The sequence below is a fragment of the Tenrec ecaudatus genome, chromosome 18, assembly GCF_050624435.1.
Source record: "Tenrec ecaudatus isolate mTenEca1 chromosome 18, mTenEca1.hap1, whole genome shotgun sequence".
Classification (NCBI taxonomy): domain Eukaryota; kingdom Metazoa; phylum Chordata; class Mammalia; order Afrosoricida; family Tenrecidae; genus Tenrec; species Tenrec ecaudatus.
In genome coordinates this window covers 73,949,376-73,970,329 of record NC_134547.1, presented here as the reverse complement: position 1 = coordinate 73,970,329, position 20,954 = coordinate 73,949,376, and the positions used below count along the sequence as shown (strand labels likewise).

At 51.3% G+C, this 20,954-nt stretch overlaps 1 long non-coding RNA gene across 4 annotated transcripts in view; it reads right to left on the bottom strand.

Moving 5' to 3' along the window:
• Nucleotides 1–904: 904 nt before the first annotated feature.
• Nucleotides 905–20,954, bottom strand: part of LOC142431574 (uncharacterized) — an 85,570-nt gene continuing 65,520 nt past the window's right edge. For all 4 annotated transcript variants that reach the window (XR_012780844.1, XR_012780847.1, XR_012780846.1 and 1 more), the window contains exons 10-11: nt 3,759–3,824; nt 905–986 (exon numbers count right to left, since the gene is read on the bottom strand). This is a non-coding gene — a long non-coding RNA (uncharacterized LOC142431574). The remainder of the gene's footprint in view (nt 987–3,758; nt 3,825–20,954) is intronic.

The following is a 20,954-nucleotide window of genomic DNA, read 5'->3' as shown; positions in this document are numbered from 1 at the left end:
CCTGCTAATGGACACGCACTGTTTGTATCTGCCTTCCACAGATACAAAAGAACTGCTCAGATACACGCATCAGTTCCCCGACACACAAGGCCTGCTCATATACAACTTGGTTGCCTGCTCACAGAAACTACTGCCTCCTCTTATACATACATACGTTTTCAGCTCACAGACACAAGAACCTTCTCATAAACACACACAGGTCACATTACCACATACACCAGAATATATGCTGATTTACACACACAGTAACCTGCGCACAGACTAAAGGACCTACTCCTATATACATACACGTTACCTTGCCATAGACACAAGCACTAGATAATATACAAACACAGTAAGCCAATAACTCTAATGATGTTCTGCTTCAAAGCATCAGACATCATTCTTAATTTTCTTCAGCTTCTCTGATGATCTTATTAGATTTTTGTTCATGTGGTTTAAGTCAGCTAGGTTGTCTTCTAAGTCCCTGATGCTGTTCCCTGATTCACCCAGTCGATTCTCGAGGTCCTGGCGTCTGCTACTGGTTTTCGTTATCACCTCCCTAAGGTCCTGAATTTCCCTTTGGTTTATCGCTCTTAACTTTTCGATCATTTCATCCTTTTTTTCTATTGTTTCCCTCATATTGTGTATGACTCCAAGGAGCATTCTGAAAATTTCTCTCTATGCCCGCTCAATGTCTGCTTCTTCTATACATGTTATTCTGTTCAGGACATCTTCTCCCATTGCTGTTAGTTTGTCCCATGTATTTTTTATATTTTTGCATTGAGTTCGTTGGGGCTGAAGGCAGTTTGCCTTGCATTGTTTTAGAGGAGCCAGGACCCATTTTGCAGTGTGTCCAAGAGCACTGGCTCTCTCTGGGAGACTTGTAGGAATGCTTTGTTGCACTGCCTACAGTTTATTTCACAACAGAAGTAACCTACCACTTGATGCTCCTGTACTTCCATCTCAGGGGATGTCCCGTCCCGCGGGGTCATTCACCGTGGATCCTGGAGGAGAGAGTGGGAATTGGGTGGGTACAAGAGGCACGGAAAATGAAGACAAGGGAATATCCTCATGAAGTCCTGTTTTAATGAACAAAGAGTCACAGCTTATAACGGCCAGCCAAGGGGGGGAAGCCTTGGCCACACATGCAGATTTGGCTACCTTGGCAAATTCTGTTCAGGGGAGCGTGCCTAGCCCGTGAGTCAGTAAGGGCTTAAAGCCTTCAATTAGGTATGCAGAGGAGTTGCATGTACACGCTAATCAAGCATAGGGGAGGACGATCCTTTGCCCAATCAAGAGGATGCAGGACATGGGTGCTTATCTAAAGAGCATCACCCCTTGTTTCCTCAAGCTTTACAGCGGCAGTGCTCTGTCACATAGGCTGTGGTAGAAGAATGCCCAGTGCTTAGGCTAATAAATTCCAAGTAATGGCCAGTCCTCATGGCTCCGGACAAGGGGAGTGACCCAGGAGCCTCCTGTGTTGCATGATTGGGTGTTGCGGAGGGTGGGCAGAAGTTCCTGCAGCAGCTGGGAACGATGAGGGGTGTTGTCTGAGTTACATTAGGACCCCAGGCACACAAGCAGGAATGTCCCTCTAGGAAATCGAGCAGAACATCCACTGGTGCAGATCAGGAGGGCTGTCCCCAGACTGAGGCCACCTACAGTGTGGAGCTCACCTAGCTGCATGTGGTGTAGGCATAAATGCCCTACAATCAGGGGAGTGGTCTGGAGGTTAGCAGTAGTGTGTGGGAGACCAGGAGAGAGACTAAGAGGAGCAAGAAAACAACATTTAAAAGCTAGCCTGATGAGCCTGTGGGAGTTGGGGGCGGGGTGAGTATAGTGAAGGGATGGAAACAAACGCACAATGTACCTCAGTCCCGATCCAGGGAGTGGAGCTGCAAGGGTTTAGTCCCTGCACCCAGGTAGTATCAGCAAGCTGTGGCTGTGTGGATTAAAATCCCCATGCAGCCCTCCAGGACCCAAGTGTCGGTGGGAGTGGGACAGAGAGGAGATAGAAACAAGGGCAACAATGCAGCTGAAATGCATCCCTGCCTGTGGAGCTGCAAGATTCCAGTCCTTGCCCTGACGCAGGTGGTGGCAAACTGTGGCTGTGCTGAGGCCAAGCCACTCCACAGGCTGAAAATGGTCCTGGTACCAGCAGAGACCACGCAGGTCCAAGGTCAAGCCCCAGCCGGCCTCTACCGAGGATAGACAAAATCCCCCAGGCCCTCAAAACCCCGTGGGTCTCTGCTTCCTTAATCTTGATGATGTTACACATGGGTTCCACCAGTGTTGAATTTCCCTCTAAGCAACGCTCCTGTGTTGAATTCTAGAGAGATCCTCCTTTTTATGTTATTCCGTCGGCATCTTTCCTGAAGTCAGGTTACCTGCTCATATACAACACACGGGTTTCCTTGCCACAGACACAAAAAATGTGCTAATGCAGATGCACACACACACACACACACACACACACAGAGTACACTTGTCACAGACACAAGACCGGCCCATGTACTCCTACAGGTTATCAGCTCACAGACACAAGGACCTGCTTATAGACACATGCAAGCTACCTTCTCAAAGACACACAATACCTCCTCATATAAACACACAAGCTCTTACTCACAAGCACACAGGACCTGTGCATATACAGAAAGGTGACCTGCTGAAAAAGCCTACAGATGACCATCTCCTATACACACCAAGGTTACCCGCACACAGGCACGCAGTTCCTGCTCATAGAGACACACTTGCCTGCTTGCAGATACACAGGAACGACTCAGACACACGCCCAGGTGACCAGCTCGCAGACACACAAGACCTACTCATGTTCACATTGGCTGCCTGTTCACAGACACTAGTACCTCCTCCCTTATACACACAGATTACCTCTTCACAGACACAAGAACCTAAACATATATACCCGCAAGATGCCTTCCACATACAAAAGGATGTGTGAATATATCCACACAGTACCCTGCTCACAGACACAGGAACCTACGCATGTACACATTCAGGTTATCTTTTCACAGACCCAACTACTGGCTTAAAACACAAGCATGTTGATATGCTCACAGACACAGGACCTTGTCATAAACACACAGAGTAACCTGCGCACAGACTAAAGGACCTACTCCTATATACACACAGGTTACCTTGCCATAGACACAAGAACCAGATAATATACAAACACAGTAAGCCAATAACTCTAACGATGTTCTGCTTCAAAGCATCAGACATCATTCTTAATTTTCTTCAGCTTCTCTGATGATCTTATTAGATTTTTGTTCATGTGGTTTAAGTCAGCTAGGTTGTCTTCTAAGTCCCTGATGCTGTTCTCTGATTCCCCCAGTCGATTCTTCAGGTCCCTGCGTCTGCTACTGGTTTTTGTTATCTCCTCTCTAAGGTCCTGAATTTCCCTTTGGTTTATCGCTCTTACCTTTTCGATCATTTCATCCTTTTTCTCTATTGTTTCCCTCATATTGTATATGACTCCAAGGAGCATTCTGAAAAGTTCTCTCTAAGCCCGCTCAATGTCTGCTTCTTCTATACATGTTATTCTGTTCAGGACATCTCTCATTGCTGTTAGTTTGTCCCATGTATTTTTTATATTTTTACATTGAGTTCATTGGGGCTGAAGGCTGTTTTCCTTGTGTTGTTTTATAGGAGCCAGGACCCATTTTGCAGTGTGTCGAAGAGCAGTGGCTCTCTCTGGGAAACTGTAGGAATGCTTTTTCGCACTTCCTACAGTTTATTTCACAACGGAAGTAACCTACCACTTGATGATCCTGTACTTTCCATCTCAGGGGATGTCCTGTCCCGCGGTACATTCACCGTGGATCCTGGAGGAGAGAGTGGGAATTGGGTGGGTACAAGAGGCACGGAGAATGAGGACAAGACAATATCCTGACCAAGTCCTGTTAATGAACAAAGAGTCACAGCTTATAAAGGCCAGCCGGGTGGGGGGCCTCAGCCGCACATGCAGATTAGGCTACCTTGGCAACAGGCCAATCGGAGTTCAGGGGAGCGTGCCCTGCCCGTGAGTCAGTAAGGGCTTACAGTCTTCAATTAGGAACGCAGAGGAATGGCATGTACACGCAAATCAAGCATAGGTGATGATGATCTTTTGCCCAATCAAGGGCATGCAGGACACGGGTGCTTATCTAAAGAGCATCACCTCTTGTTTGCTCAAGCTTTACAGCTGCAGTGCTCTGTCACTTAGGCTGGGGTAGAAGAATGCCCAGAGCTCACGCTAATAAATTCCAAGTAATGGCCAGGCCTCATGGCTCCAAGCAGGTCCTAATAAATCCAAGCAATGGCCGGGCCTCATCACTCTGGACCGGTTTCCCTTTTATATATTTTTCAAAGCCAAGAGTAATCCTTTCGGGACCTGCGTTCTAGGTTGTCAGGCATCAAGAATCATCCTTAACCGTCATTGATCAATGGAATGCCTTCATAAAATGAAAGCCAACCAATGTCTGTCTTAGATTGCTATGTCTTGTGCCAATTTTACCCGTCAATGACTGCCTGTCCTTCAGGCTTTGTGGAGGGGGATTACTCCACGAACTCGGTTCAAGTCACGCCTGTTCAGATGAGCTTGTGCAGTACTTCATGCTAGTTTGTTTTGAGTAAATTGCAGATAACAAGAAAATACATTTCAAAAATTTTTAAATACTGTAATGTTATCCTCCTTATATTCATGCAGAAACAACCCAGTGTTAATTATCTCATTGATAAGCAAACACATTTGATACACAAAGCAACTCTATCTTTTGCCAAGTTAGACATCCTTGAGAAAATTAAAACACCTGTTTTTCCAGACCTTGCATACTTTCTTGCTCTTGATAGAGTCTCAGAAGAAATCTGCAAACACTGACACAAGTCATGAGAATTTTCAGCTGTTTTAAGGTTGTCTTAATGGCCTTTAACATCTTTCTTTCCCCCTTTTTAATTTATTGAAGACGTTTTTACTCAAAACGTCAGCAGATGACTGTGTCTGGCTTAGGTCATCGAGTCCTGGTATCTCCCTTACCCGTCATCCGTCATAGTCCTCCAGGCGACTATGACCTGTCTTAGGTTGAGAGACTCAGACTCGATTTTACCCGTCATTTACTAACCAGCCTCTGCCTTACACCCCTGTTTGGGGGGGGGGTGTGAAGTGCACAGGTGCACTTCATGATGTTTTGTTCCTGAGGCCAATAATTTAACCATAACCTTGCACAGTATCATCGGAAGTATGCATAAGATCGACAATACACACACTTTCTGTGACCATGTTATAAAGAGCATTAACTTTTTGTTCTAACGTTCTATCTTTTTGAGTACCCAACACATTAGTCACATTTTTGGATAACTAGACTTACCTCATTCAGGCCTCTAACCCTGTCCACGGAGCCAGTGTGATCTAGACTGACACCATGCAGTCCTCTAACCCTGCCCATGGGATAGTCCCACAACGACTGATCTTATACAGGGCTTCTAAACCTATCACTGTTCACAGAAGCAGAGAGCCTCACCTTCCTCAAGAGAAGTGGATGGTGGGTTTCAACTGCATCCCTGTAGTGGGCAGTCCTGCGCTGACCTTACACCACCCTCTTGAAATGGACACAGGAACAAAATCCCCATGGCCAGTGAGTCCGTTACAACTGTGACCCCGAGGGTCAGGATAGAATGTCCTGTGGGTTCCCGAGACTGTCAGTCTTCTAGGGAGCAGACTGTGCAGCTCCTTCAGAGAGGCTGGTGGTTTGAAGCACTGATGTGGTGGTGAGGGGTCCACAGCAACCCGCTGGCTACTGAGGGGTTTAGTGGCAGCTGATGGGCGTGGAGGCCTCCTGGTGCCACAGGCCGCCCATGTACCCAGTGTGGCAATTGCTGTCACGGGGAGGCTGACCTAGCCCATGGTGACATCACCCCACCGACAGGCCCCCCGCCTGCACTGTCCTCGACCAGGCCAATCAGCTGGCTGAGGCCCACGGGATGGTCAGAGGCTGATGTGTGCACACAGTGTCCAGCCTTGCTTCTCAGTCGGGACGCCTCACTGAAGTTCACTCAGTGCTGCTGCAGCAAGCAGGGCCACCTGACAGGCGGACAGAGACTGCTTGTGCGGTGTCCTATCGGGGAATGGTTCCCATGGGCGCTTCAGGAAGCGGATGGTCCTAGCACTAACCCAAGGCCTGAGGAAGCACCACAGTGGGGATAACTCATCATGACCGCTGACCGCAGTCACTTTGGACCACAGGTCACTCCTCGCCAGTCTGTGTGCCCACATCTCATCATCATAGTCTGTGTACCCACATCCCCTCATCACAGTCTCTGTGCCCACGTCTACTCATCACGTTATCTGTGCCCACGTCCACTCATCAGTCTGTGCCCACGTCTACTCATCACATTATGTGCCCACATCCACTCATCACAGTCTGCGTGCCCATGTTTACTCATCACATTCTTTGTGCCCACATCACCTCTCACAGTCTGTGTGCCCACGTCACCTCCTCTCCACAGTCTGTGTACCCAAGTCCACTCCTCACCATAATCTTTGTACCCACCTCCCTTCATCACAGTCTGTGTGCCCACATGTCCTCCTCCTCATATTCTGTGTGCCCACGTCCTCTCATCAGTCTGTGCCCATATCCACTCATCACATTGTCCCCACGTCCTCTCATCAGTCTGTGTGCCCACATCACCTCCTCACATTCTCTGTGCCCACATCACTTCATCAGTCTGTGTGCCCACATCATCCCATCAGTCTCTGTGCCCACGTGCACTCAGCACATTCTCTGTGCCCATGTCCCTTTATCACATTCTGTGTGCTCATGTCCCCTCATCACATTCTGTGTACCCACATTCCTTCATCACACTGTGTTCCGATGTCTCCTCATCACAATCTGTGTGCCCACGTTCCCTCATCAGTGTTTCTGTGCCCATGTCCACTCCTCGTCATTCTGTGTGCCCATGTCCCCTCATCACAGTGCATTCCTTCATCACACTCTGTTCCAATGTCCCCGCATCACAGTCTGTGTGCCCACATCACCTCACCCTACAGTCTGAGTGCCCACTTCCCCTCAAGATCACAGTCTCTGTGCCCACATGCTGTCCCCATCACGGTCTGTATACCCACGTCACCTCATCACAGTCTGTGCCCACATCCCCTCAGCACAGTCTGTGTGCTCACGTCCTTTCATCACTCTCTGTTCCCATGTTCCCTCAACTCAGTATCTGTAACCATGTCCCTTCATCAAAGTCATTGTACCCATGTCCACTCATCAGTCTGTGTCCACATCACCTCCTCACATTCTCTGTGCGCACATCACCTTCTCATCACAGTCTGTGAGCCCACATCACCTCACCAGACTGTATGCCCACATGCCCTCCTCACCAGTCTGTGTGCCCATGTCCTCTCCTCACCACAATCTGTGTGCCCACGTCACCTCGAGATCACAGTCTGTGTGCTCACATCACCTTGAGATCAGTCTATGTGCCCACATCTCCTCATTACCGTCTGTGTGCCCATGTCGACCCCTCAGTCTTTATTCCCCCACATCAAACCCCGCCGTCTGGGCAGCCCTCCTCATGCGCTAGGTCCTCACTACAGTTTGTGTACCCCATGACGGCGACCGCGGGGCACTCGTGGCCCTGCTGGCATAGCAGTCTCCGTTTGGTGGCGAGGTCCTGCAGCGCCTCCTTGATCTGTGCCTTCCTGTCCTTCAGCAGATGCTGCTGCACTTGCAGGAACGTCTCCCCTGCAGCGCCCGGCGGAGGGTGGGGTGAGCGTGTCATCTGCACCTGTGTCCATGATGTAATCCCAGGGTGGGGAGAATGGGACCCTGGGCCTGCATGAGAGCCGTGAGCATGGAACCTATGGACGATGTCATCCCAGGGTGGGGCTGGGGAGAACCATCCAGGACATGTTCTGTGCCACCAAGTTCACATCACAACAGTGTCCTGAGCTCACCCTGGAGCAGGGGTGCCCATATCCTACAGGAGTGGTTTTCCTTATACCAGAGGAGGTGGGACACAGAGGGGAGACGGCCACGTAGAGACACAGGCACAGGTTGGAGAGCTCAGGAATGTCCAGGGCCCCCGGCAGCTGGGAGAGACCATGAGGAAGGACCCTCCCCTGAAAGCCTCCTGAGGGAGCTCAGCCCTGCCTACCCCTGAACCTCAGACTCTGGGTCACCAGATCTGGGAGACAATGTTGTTACCTCAAGCCTCTGATTTCTGCCCCCTTGCTGTGGCCTCTGGACACACAGGCCCCGGGAGGTGTGAACATGCCGCAGGAACCCTGAGTCACCTGCACACCCACCCTCGTAGGTGTCTCGCAAGGTCCCCCTCCCGACTCCCAAAGGGCAGGCCATGAGCACAGCCCCCACCCCACGCCAGGGGCAAGAAGCAGCACACGCACCTGAGGCCATGATGTAGTGAGAGCCCCCACCCTGTTGGTCTAGGGGGGATGGGTCCTTCTTCGGGTCGGACCTGGTGCAGAAACAGGAGGGCATGTTGGCTGGTCATCCCCTCCCCGCCCATCACATGCTGCCCCCGTCCCCCCTGCTGACACTGTCTGCTACGGTATCTGTTGGGCAGCCTCCTCAAGGTGCACCACAGACAAGGGCACCAGGCCTGGAATCTGCCACCAGCACCCACAGGGTGCTCAGCAGTGAGGGTCAGCGGTCCACCCTAGGGCTTACTGCTGCCCAACACTGTCTTCTACTGTTCATAACACACCACTGCTCCACACTGTCCTCTATTGTCCACGATGCTCTGTTGTCTGTGCTGTGTCAGGGTGGGAGGTGACAAAGGCTGCCAGCATCCACCTGAGCAGGGGGATCTCAGAGTCTTTGGGAAACTAACACTGAGGGAAATGTGGCGAGGACTATATTCCCTAATTGTTAACAGAGGGAATCTGGAAAGCTAGCCTTCCCTGGTAGGAACGCCTCCCCCTTGGTGACTCAGAGCTAAGTCCAAGTACATCATCCTGCTTTAAATATCGTTCCCAGCGATTCCCCCGACCAGCTATGCTGCCTTAAAGTGAGCACAGGGTTGATTTTAGGTCCCTAGAGTAGCAGACACCCTGTTGCTACCTCTTCCCACCCTGTCACCCTGCCCCACTCGCACCTTCCCCCAATGCAGGTCTGAGGTTTCCTCACCTGTGAGCTCAGGGACCTGACTGTTGATGCCACCCACCTTGTGACTGTATGTAATGACTGAACATGCATGTCTTTTGGCTACCTGTAAATATCCCAAGATATTAAAAATGCTTCTTTCCCACTTCCACGTGGACCACCAAGAGGGGCTGAGGTGAGCATGCTACCATAAAATGTATCTGACTTCTACATTTAAACTCTCTCTTATCGTTCCTTTTCTCTTTGACTTTACAGTAACCTTCATATGTTATAACCGTACAACTGGGCCTACTGACCCCAGGGTTCTCAGCAATTGGTTTCCTCTAACAAAAGTCTGCCTGAGCAGGGGTATCCCAGAGTCTACTGTGCAGGAGGAATCCCACAGTCTACCTAAGCAGGAGGATCTCAGAGTCTACTTAAGAAGAGGGATCTCAGCCGGGCCAGCTGTAGCCAGGCCTCCTTGGGGCAGGTGTAGCAGCTGAGGATGCACAGCACAATGGCAAAGCAGTCAAACACCTGCCTGCTCCAGGCCGCCTCCAGCTCCTTCTGCAAGGGCCAAGAGGGGAGCATCTGAGGGCACAGCTGGACACCGAACAAACCTGAGAATGTGGCAAACACCTGGGCAGATGCTGGGTGTTCAGCACACCTGTGCAGGGGGCATGGTTGAGGACATGAACACCTGGCCAAGTACACATCTGAGCAGGGAACAACCCTGGAATATGATACACAACTGAGCAGGCGGCAAACCTGGTCGATGCAAATCTAGTCAGAGAATGTACCTGCACACCTGGGCAGGTATACACACCTGAATAGGTGACACACAGGCAGACCACACCTGGGCAGGTGTACACACCCGAGCAGGTGATACAGGCAGTGCACACCTGGGCAGGTGGCCGTGGATAAAGTGGGGCCATCCTTTGGTTTGTCCCCTACTTGATCATCCTGCTGCAGGCTCTGCCCCCCACCTGTGTCAACACCTGGTAGCTGCAGGTGCTCGGCCCAGGTGTATGAGTACCTTTTGTCAGGAGGCATCCTCTCCAGATTCAGGTAGACAGACGTGACTTCTGGAGAGCCACAGGGCACCATCTAACAGAAAAGGACGTCACAGGAGTCTGGTGCCCTCACACACCTGCCCTAGAAGTCATTCGGAGGACAGTGGGGTGCCTCCGGGGTGCACAGGACAGCCACACAGTGGGTAGAGGGGGAATCTGGGGTCTCCTTGCAGGTGTGTGACCCCCACAGCCCTGTCAGTGCAGGCAGGTTATTGGCAGCCTGTCTGACTAGGCCTGGGGAGGGGGGCTATGCCGCAGGTACGAAGGTCAAGGGACCCACGTGTCTGAGGACAGCAGGGGCCCTGGACCCAGCATGGCGAGTGGGGCGACAGGTGCCAAGGGGGCGCCTGCTCAGGGGCAGTGGGTGCATGGCAGAGGTCCCACCTCTACGTCTGAGGTTCAGGGCTAAAAGCCCTGGGCTTCTGCAGGGAGCGGGCTGCAGCCTATGCCAAATTGGAAGGGCTTGCCAGCTGTGGGGTGGACCGAGGCATCAGGCGGGCAGGTAGGGGAAGGGGGAGTCTGCGGGGCCCACCACCATAGCGCACTTGGCAGCTGCTCCAAGTTGCCTTGGCCAAAGACCAGCGGCTGTTGGGCAGCTTCGTGGGCACCGCCAGGCTCTCCACCACCGGTCAGCCGTCCAGCGTGTACGAGACCCACTCAGCCACTGGCCATTTGGCTGCGGCCCGAGGAAAATGCTGAGCGGAAAACAAACCCGAGGGCCCCGCCACCTCTGGTCGCCCCACCCAGAAACCCCTCACCTCCAGAGCCAAGGACATTCAAAGCCACCGCGCCCCGCCTCCTAACCCCGAGAAGTCTAACGTCAAAGGCCCCGCCCTGAGCATTAGGCCCACCCCCAGAACCCACCCGTCCCCTCCAGTCCACGTTGGCTTCCACGGGACCAACTCACTGGCTGGGTGGAGCGGGCACAAATGCGGGGCGCCGGCCGGCAGCAGGGGCCCTAAAACTTAAACTTAAGAATTATGTCTGATGCTTTGAAGCAGAACATCATTAGAGTTATTAATAGGCTTACTGTGTTTGTATATTATCTGGTTCTTGTGTCTATGGCAAGGTAACCTGTGTGTATATAGGAGTAGGTCCTTTTGTCTGTGCGCAGGTTACTGTGTGTGTAAATCAGCATATATTCTGGTGTATGTGGTAATGTGACCTGTGTGTGTATATGAGAAGGTTCTTATGTCTGTGAGCTGGAAACATATGTGTGTATAAGAGGAGGCAGTAGTTTCTGTGAGCAGGCAACCAAGTTGTATATGAGTAGGCCCTGTGTGTTTGGGAACTGATGTGTGTATCTGAGCAGTTCCTTAGTATCTGTAGAAGGCAGATACAAACAGTGCGTGTCCATTAGCAGGAACTTGTGCCTGGGTGCAGGGAACCTGTGTGTGTACATGAGTTGGTAACGAGTGTGTTTCTATGAGGAGGTCACCTCATTTATATGAGCAGTTCCTGTGTGTCTGTGAGTAGAAAGCCTGTGATTTTATAGTAGGGGATTCGGTGTGTGTGTGAGCAAGTAATATGCGTGTGTATAGGAACAGGTCTTGTGTCTGTGAGCAGGTCACCAGTATGTGTATATGAGCAGGTACTGCGTGCCTGAGGAGGTAACGTGTGCGTTTGTGTGTGTGTGTGTGTGTGTGTGTGTGCGTGTGTGTGTGCGCGCGCGCGCGGGTATGCATGTGTGAGTAGGTCCTTCTTGTGTGAGCATGTACCCGTTGTGTATACGTGAGCAGGTCCGGTGTGTCTGTGAGCAGGTAACGTGTGTGTTTATGACAAGGTCCTGTGTGTCTGTGAGCATATCAACATGCTTGTGTTTTTAAGTCATTTGTTGAGTCTGTGAGCAGATAACCTGAATGTGTACATGCGTAGGTTCCTGTGTCTGTGAGCAGGGTACTGTGTGGGTATATTCGCACGTCCCTTTGTCTGTGGAAGGCATCTTGTGGGTATATGTTTAGGTTCTTGTGTCTGTGAACTAGTAATCTATGTGTGTGTGATTAGGTTATGTTGTCTATGAGCAGGAAACCTGTGTGTATAAGGGAGGAGGTACTAGTGTCTGTGAGCAGGTAACCTGTGTTTGTGTATATGAGCAGCACCTTTCTGTCTGTGAGTAGGAGAGCTGTGTGTATATGTGAGCAGGTTCTTGTCACTGTGAGCACATGACCTATGGGTGTAGATGAGGAGGTTCTTGTGTCTGTGAGAAGATCACCTGTGTGTGCCTATGAGCAGTTCCTCTGTGTTTGTGAAGAGGTAACGTGTGTATATGAGCTGATTTTAGTATCCGTGACTGTTATCCTCGGTGTACATATCAACAGGATTTTGTGTCTGTGAGCATGTAACCTGTGTGTATGTATGAGCAGGTACTGTGTGTGTGAGCAGGTAACCTGTGTGTTTCTAAGGACAGGTTCTTGTGTCTCTGGGTGGGAAACCTTTGTGTGTATATGAGCAGGTTCTTGTGTTTGTGAGCAGGTAACCTGGATGTTTATAAGAGTGGATTATTGTGTCTGGGAACAGATAACCTGGTGTGTGTATGAGCCAGTTTTATTATCTGTGAACATGTAACTGTGTATGTATATCAACAGGTTCTGTGTTTGAGAGCAGGTAACCTGTGTTTATATAAGCAGGTACTACGTGTCTGTGTGCAGGTATCCTGGTGTGTATATGAGCCGGTTCATGTGTTTGTGAGCAGGTAACATGTATGTGTATATGAGCAGGTCCTGTGTGTCTATAAGCAGGTTACCTGGTATGTATATAACCAGGTTATTTTGTCTGTAAGCAGATAACCTTTGTTTGTATATGAGCAGGTTCTTGTGTCTGTGGGCAGGTACTCTATTTGTGTATATGAGGAGGTACTGCGTGTCTGTGAGTAGGCAACCAATGTATATATGAGCAGGACCACTGTCTGTGAGCCAGTAACTTGTGTATCTGAGCAGTTCCTGTGTGTCTGTGAGTAGGTAACCAGTGTGTGTATAGGAGCAGGTCCTCTGTGTCTGTGAGCAGGTGACCTGTGTGCATACGAGCAGGATCTTGTGTTTGTGAGCAGGTGACCTGTGTGTGTGTATGAGTAGATAATGTGTAACTGTGAGCAGATAACTTGTATGCATCTATGGGAAGGTACTGTGTGTCTGTAAGCAAGTAACCTGCGTGTATATATGAGCAGATTCTTGTGTCTGTGAGCAGGTAACATGTATGTGTAGATGAGCAGGTCCTATGTGTCTGTGAGCAGGTAGCCTGGTGTGTACACGAGCAGGTTCTTGTGTCTGTGAGGAAGTGACTTGCGTGTGAATATGAGCCAGTTCTTGTATCTATGAGCAGGTAACCAGTGTGTGTATATGAGCAGCTCCTCTGTGTCTGTGAGCAGGTATCTTCTGTGTGTGTGTATATGAGCAAGTATTGTTTGTCTATGAGCAGGTAACCTGTGTGTATAGAAGCTGGTACTCTGAGAATATGAGGATGTACTGTGTTTCTGTGGGCAGGTAACCTGTGTGTTTATATGAGCAGGTTCTTGTGTCTGTGAGCAGGTAACCTGTGTGTGTATTTGAGCAGATTCTTGTGTCTGTGAGCAGGTAACCTGTGTGTGTATATTTGCAGGTTCTTCTGTTTGTGATCACGTCATTGGTGTGTTTGTATATGAGCAGATTCTTGTGTGTGTGAACAGGTAACCTGTGTCCTTGAGCATGTGTGTCTGGGAGGGGTTATACTTTGCTTGTGACCAGGGGACATTTCTCTGTAAGGAGTTATCCTGTGTGTCTACAACAGATGCCTTGTGCCTCTCAGCAGGTGGTATATTATCAGTAAGCTGATACCGTGTGTCTCTAAGCAAGCACTGTGTGTCTGTGCTGGTGACGTGTGTATCTGTGAGCAGGTGCCTTGGGTCTGTCGAACAATGCCCTGTACCACCAGAACTAGCAACCCAGCGTAATAACCTCTGAAGCACCTGGACGAGAAACCTGTTGAGCACATCCCTGAAACACCAGGGTTAGCAATGCAGAGTACTAACCACTGAACTAGCAGGACTAGCAACCCGTCGACCAACTCCCTGAACCATCAGAACTAGCAAGCCTGCACACTGACCACGGAACCACCAGAACTAGCATCCCAGGGAACAACACTCTGAACCACCAGAGCTAGCAACCCAGGGTACTAACCACTCAACTGCCCAGACAAGCCAGCCTGTGATGATCAACACTTCGAATCACCAGAACTAGAAATCCAGTGTACTAACCTCTCAACTGCCAGCAGTAGAAACCCGGGGTACAACTCCTGAAGCATGTGTGTGTGAGCAGGTACCCTGCGTCTGGGAGAAAGTCCAGTGCATCTGGGAGCAGGGGCCCTTTGTCTGTGAAAGGTCCCATATGTGAGGAGTCCAGTGTGCCTTTGTGCAGGTACCTGGTGTGTCTGGGAGCAGGTACCAAGTTTTTGTGAGGAAGGGCAGTGTGTGTCTGTGAGCAGGTACCATGCTGTCTGCGCAAGTCCTGTTTGTCTCTGACCAGGTACTGTGTGTCTGAGAGCAGGCAACCTGTGTCTGTGAGCAGGTACCGTCAGGGGAGCCAGCTCCTAAGAAATCATCACAGGCCCAGCAGGTGCAATTGTACAGCAATAATAAGTGAAGATTATAGGAAAGTCATAGAGAATAGGAGAGATAGGGGGGAGAGAGAGAGTGAAATAAAGAAGTCAGACACATTTCATGGTAACATGCTCACTTCATAGCCGCTTGGTGATCCACTTGAGGATGTGCAAGGTGGGAATTGCAGGGGTGAGAGAGTGAGATTTATTACTAACCAAGGCTTCTATACCTTTAGGGGGTGTGCAAGCCCCCTAATTACAGGTAAAGACATATGTCACAGGAAGGAGTTGTATTATAGGTAATACAGTAATGAGAGGGGGACAATCTAGGAGTATACACGCAATAGGAAGGGGAGGGATTGGAGTATACATGTAACAAGATGGGCAGGTCCTAGATTCAGGATGGCAGCCTAACTTTGGATGTCCCTGAGTCGGTTTGACCACTTCTCTGTCTCTCCATGGAACCAATTACTGTCCTTATCAGTAGGGTGTGAGCCCCACCTACAGTGGACCAGCCAGTAGTCTGATGGCTGAATGCCTTCAGGGAGAACATCTGGATGCATCCGACTTCCCACCATGTGCTGGCAAACAGCCTCTAAGGTTTGGCATAGCTTTGGAGGAGACAAAGCTGGGGTAAGGTCTTTCTGTATCACACAAGGTACCATGTGTGTCTGTGGGCATGTGCCCTTGTCTCTGAGCAGGTTCCGTGTTGTCTGTTAGCAGTTACTGTGTGTCTTTGAGCAGGTACCATGGCTCTGTGAGCAAGGACATTGTGTCTATGAGCAGGTACCCTGTGTATGTCTATGATCGGGTACCATGTGTGTGTCTGTGAGCAGGTGCCCTGTGACTGTGCGCAGGTACCATGTTGTCTGTGTGCAGGTACCATGAGTCTGTTAGGAGGTTCAAATTATGTTGCTGTGTTATCATTTTCACCTGTTTCTCTTATGCCTTTGTATAAACAGATATAGATGATTTCATCTATGTTACAAAGTGTGTGTCGCGTAGGCAACTCTTCCTCAGCAAGAGACCTGGCTCCTGCTCACATTGGTCCCTGCACAGCCCCAACCCACTCAGACCCCCACGTCTCACCTCAGACATTGGGCAGCAGCCCGGAATCATAGTTCGCCAGCCCTGGACTCCTCAGCTCTCTGGACATCCTGCTGCAAACAGCCACCAAGATGCCGGATCCTGCCCACCTACCTGCTGTGTTCACCACTCCTGAGGGATGGAGGGCAGGCTGACCACAGCTCGGCTCGGCGGCCCTGACCAACATCAGAGTCAGGAAGGGGGTCCTACAGGGAGCTGCAGGGATCGCTGACACCCCTGTGGGAGACCATGACCCCCTCATCCCCTTTACCATCATCTGTTACTGTCTGTGCTCTTATGGAGCAGGGTGGCCTCCTGCTTACAGGTCAGCAGTTTGAAACAACCCGCTAGCTAAAGGGGAGAGAGATCAGTTGCCCCGCCCGTACAGAGTCACCACCCTGGAGTCTGCTGTCCCATAGGGTCCTTGAGTTCAAATCCAGAAGACGGCAGTGAGTTTGGGTCTGTCATGCAACTCTCTATCTACATCCCTCTCTGATGACCCTGTATGTGTGCTGCGGTTTCATTTTTATACATGCACTATGTTAATATGTGTCTGCTCACCTGTATGTCTCTGTGTTATTACATGTCTCTTTCTATGCAGATTCTGTTAGGATGTATCTGTGTGCCTATAGATGCTGCTCTCTCTGTCTCTACCCATGTGTGTGATTACCTAGGTATCTTTTCTGGGCATTATTTACGCCCCCTCCTTTTACTTTCCCTCCCACACTGATTTTCCACAAGCACTAGCATCTGCTTCTCTCTGTGGGAAAACCATTTTTCCTTGCGTTTATTTTCCTTTGGTAACAGTGGCCTCCGACAGTGACTGCCTTCAGGGACTGCCTGATTTTGCTCAGCACAATAGCTTCCAAACATGTCCGTGTTGTGAGGAGCGTGACAGTGTCATGATCATTCTTTAGAGACACACAGGACTCCATTCCACAAAAAACTCTCTTCATTCTTGAGATACAGAGTATTCCGTTCCCTGGGACCTCGGGGGACCCCAGACTCCTGTACACGTGAGGTACAGGACAGGTCGGGACTTTCCGTGGTCAGGGACCGGTGAGAACAGAGAGGATGGGGGTGGGGTGTTGCCCTCCTGCCTGGGTCCCTGCATGATAGCTGACTGGGTCAACTCCACCTTCACTCATTCGTTCATTTGGAGTCCTTAGGGCCATCTGTCCCTAGTGGGCTCAGGCCCTGGTTTCATCTGCGGGTCCTTAGCTACCAAAGCTCTGAAGCAGGAGCCAAACCCACAGCCGCTGACCCGCCCCCACCCTATGCCTAGTGGGGTCCCGGAGCCATTGACACTGCATCACCCCCACCCAGCCCAGGGCACCTGCCTTGAGTGTGACATCCCTGCTGGCCCTACCCCCAGCTGTGCTCCTACGTCCCTCCCTCCACCCATGCATTGGGGCCAGTGAGTGCCCTGTTGGAGTGGCCATATTTCCAGGATGCCTGGTCCCTGACATGGCCATTCCTGCAGGGTAACCAACCTTGTCCCGCCCCCTCCCTTCTGAGACCCAGCTGCCAGCACCAACCAGCGTACCCTCCTCACCGCGCCCAGGCCATGGCAGGACCCTCATGGCCTTACCCCGCCCAGCTCCGTGCGCCCTCATGGACCCACAGTGGGCATGCTGCCCTCAGGCTGCAGGGTCCCCAAGGCTTCCTGTCCTGTCCCCAACCCAAGTCCAACTTGTTCCACCGCGCTGCCCAAGGGGGGCAGCAGCCCAGGGAGTGCATGGCCGCTCATGCTCCCGCCTGCTGGCCCCAGGGGACCCTCCACGAGCAAACATGGGCAGATTGCCCCCAGCCCACAGGGCCACCTCCAGGGTTGCACCTTTGACCCTGAGCAAGCCAGGTCAGAGGGGCCCCTGCTCGTCCCGAGATGGTCTGCCCCTGTGGCAAGTGCATCCTCAAGTAGCACTGAGTCCACCCTCTGGCTACCGCCCAGCTCCTCCCCTCCCCTCCCCTCCTTGTCCCCAGCAAGGCCTGATGCTCCCACCACAGACCATGTGGGCATCATGGTGAGATGACGAGGGGAGAGGGCCTGTGAGCTCCGCCCATCCTGAATGTGGTTGTCACTGGGCCTCTGGCTCCTGTCCACACACACCCCCTTCTGTTTCCAACGCCCATGTTCCCAGGCCCCTGGGATCAGAGGGGAGCAGGGCAGGGGCTGTCTGCCTGCCATCCACCCAGCTCACATCCTGGACCCAGCATCCTAACTCCACTACCATCAGAACTCAGGGACCCTGTAAGCTCTGAGCCTTTCCAGCCTCCAGCCCTCCCTCCCTCCACGCACCCATGCCTTCATCCCTCACACCCTCCCCTCTCCCTTCACCCCACCCACCCTTCCCTCTATCTTCCCCCTCCTGTTTGTTCACCCTTCACTCCAACCTGACCTATGTCTTCCTTGTTTCTCTCTCTCCATCCCCTCTCCCCATTGTCCTTCCAGGTCATGACACGGAGCCCCAGGTGGGGACCCTGGCTGGTTGGTGCATCCATGTGTCCCTTGGGTGAGGCTGCTCACTGGGAGACCCACAGCTGGGAGTTGGGGGTGGCCCCTGAGCAGTGCTGAGGTGCCCTAGAAATGCCAGCCTCCGTGTGGCAGGAACCTGACCTGGGGCTGGCCTTGGCGCAGGGTGTGCACCAATCCGTGGCCCGAGTCTGCGCTTCCTCCTGTCCTGCCTCTGGAATGTTCTAGACGGTGTTTGCCAAACACAAGAACTGTCAAAAGGGCTGTCTTTATGATTTTAACTTAAGCCAGTCGGCTGTGCCAGTAAAAGTGGACTCACATCTTCCATTGGAAGCCGACAGGGCCTGCTCTTTCAGCGTGCTCATTAAATTCACCAAGAGTCCAGCTGTCCCGGAGAAGTAGCACCCAGGCATTCTCCGCAGCTGGGTGGACACACAGGCTTCTTTCTGGGTGTGACTTGCTCGCTTGCTCCCTCACAGACCCTGGCCTAACTCCTGCCTGCTTTGTGGGCCCCCCGGTCACCGCACAGGCCTGTGGGGGGTTGTGCAGACTTCAGAGGAGGCTTCCTACGGACCCCAGAGCGTCCTGACCAGCAGGTCGCAAGTCCACAGGAGAGACGCTGACGTGGGGTTTCTTACGTCACACATGCTGACTGGGACGGTGATGTTCTTGTCCACTATCGACTGCTCCCCAAGCTCTGCAAACGCAAACTCACTGCTATAGAGTCAATGCTGACTCAGTGACGCCCTGTGGGTTCCTGAGACTGTCACTGCTGACGGGAATAGAAAGCCCAGTCTTTCTTGTGCGGAGCTGGTGGCAGTTTCCAACTGCCGACTGTGCAGATCGCAGCCTGGGACAGGGGACCTGAGGGTGGACAGGCAGCCAGTGCTGTGAACCTGACAAAGTGAAGAAGAGGATGCTGCCAGGGGATCCGTTGCTCTGCAGCCCCGGGAGAAAGACACAGAGGGCACGGGACTGAGAAGCACCTTCCCGAACTTTGTTGGCCAGAGTGACACCAGCCCCTGGAAACCGGCGTGTGCACCTGTACCCACCAAGCGGAATCACCACCATCTGGAAGTAGCGTGCAGAGGGACGGGTCAGCCCATTGCTCCCTAAGCATAGGGTGCACTCCCCGTCTGCCTCGTTCAGTGATGACATGGACATGAAGGGGTGGAAAAGCCCATCAGTGACAGAAGGGAGCCTTCTTGGAGAGAAACCACACAGGTCCAGTGCAGTGACAACAAACGGAAGATAAAGGCACTGTCAAAGTGCCATGGGAGAGAAAGGGAAGTCAGGAAAACGCACGGAAGCCCCAGCTTGTGAGATTAAGGAGGGAAGGGGTGGAGTCTAACCTGTCAATCAGATCACAGCATGATAATACCTCTTGTGGGTATGGCCTTCTCATGAGGAGGATTCAGGGTGTGTGTGTGTGTGTGTGTGTGTGTGTGTGTGTGTGTGTGTGTGTGTGTGTGTGTGTGTGTGTGTGTTTTTCCACATTCCTGGTGATAAGCCACATGGAGCCATGCTGGTGGCAGCCGGAGCCCTGGAGATATGCCCACTGCCATTGGATCCACAGGACTGTCCACTTACCAGCCTGTGATTTTCCTGCATACAGCATCATTGTGAACGGCTATGTGAGTCTGAACAGGAATTTATGGACTAGTATTGGACAGATAGGCTAATATTGGACTTACAAGCTTGATCTGGACTGGGCTGGGATGTTTTCTCAATATACAATTGCTCTTTGATATCAAGCTTTCTCTGACATACTTATACGTGTCTCTGGATTTGTTTCTCCACTCAACCCAGCCTCACACAATTACTAAGTGTGTTCATCTGGGTTGACTGGAGAAACAAACTCATCCACTCAGATGGTGCGACAGTTTATTGTGCCAGCCTGGCCGATAAACACAAGTAGGATTAATTGAAGGGCGGAGAGATAAATGGCTCGGTGAGTCTCGCCTTGCTTGTCTCTCGTTCTTTAATCATCAGACTTGCGTGTGGCTGCCCTGCTTGTTCTGTGCCTCAATTTAAAAGGTACACTAACTGTGGGATGCCTAGCCTATGGACTGTGTCGCTGTAAGTCAAGGTCCCTTTAAGCCCACACGATTGGAATATTTGTCTCTGGAGCTGGGGACCGACAGTTGGTGACCTGCCTTGCTGTTTGCTGCCTGGGTATATATAGCCCAGCTCTCTCTACAGAAAGGGGCTGGCGGCTCTCAAGACTTAAAGGACTGCTAGTGTCTCACTGCTTTATAATTTAACTGTGAATTTCCTGTATTATCTATCTGTATATAATTTAACGGTTCATTTCTTGTGTTATATATCTATCTTTAGAAATATATTTATATATAATTACTAGTAATCTGGTTTTGTCTCCCCAGAGAACCCTGTCTAACACAGATGGGTTTTCCTCCCCCCCTCTGCTCCACTTTCCTATTAAGTAGACACACTCAGGAGCTGGAGGAGCCATGTGGAGATGCTTCCACCACCACTGGATCCATAAGACTTTCCACCCAGCAGCCTGTGATCTTCCTACATTCGGCATCATTGTGAATGGTTGTGAGTCTGAAGAGGAATTTATGGATTAGTATCGGACAAATGGGCTACTATTTGACTTACAGACTTGATCTGGACTTGGCCGGGATGTTTCCTCAACAGACAATTGCTCTT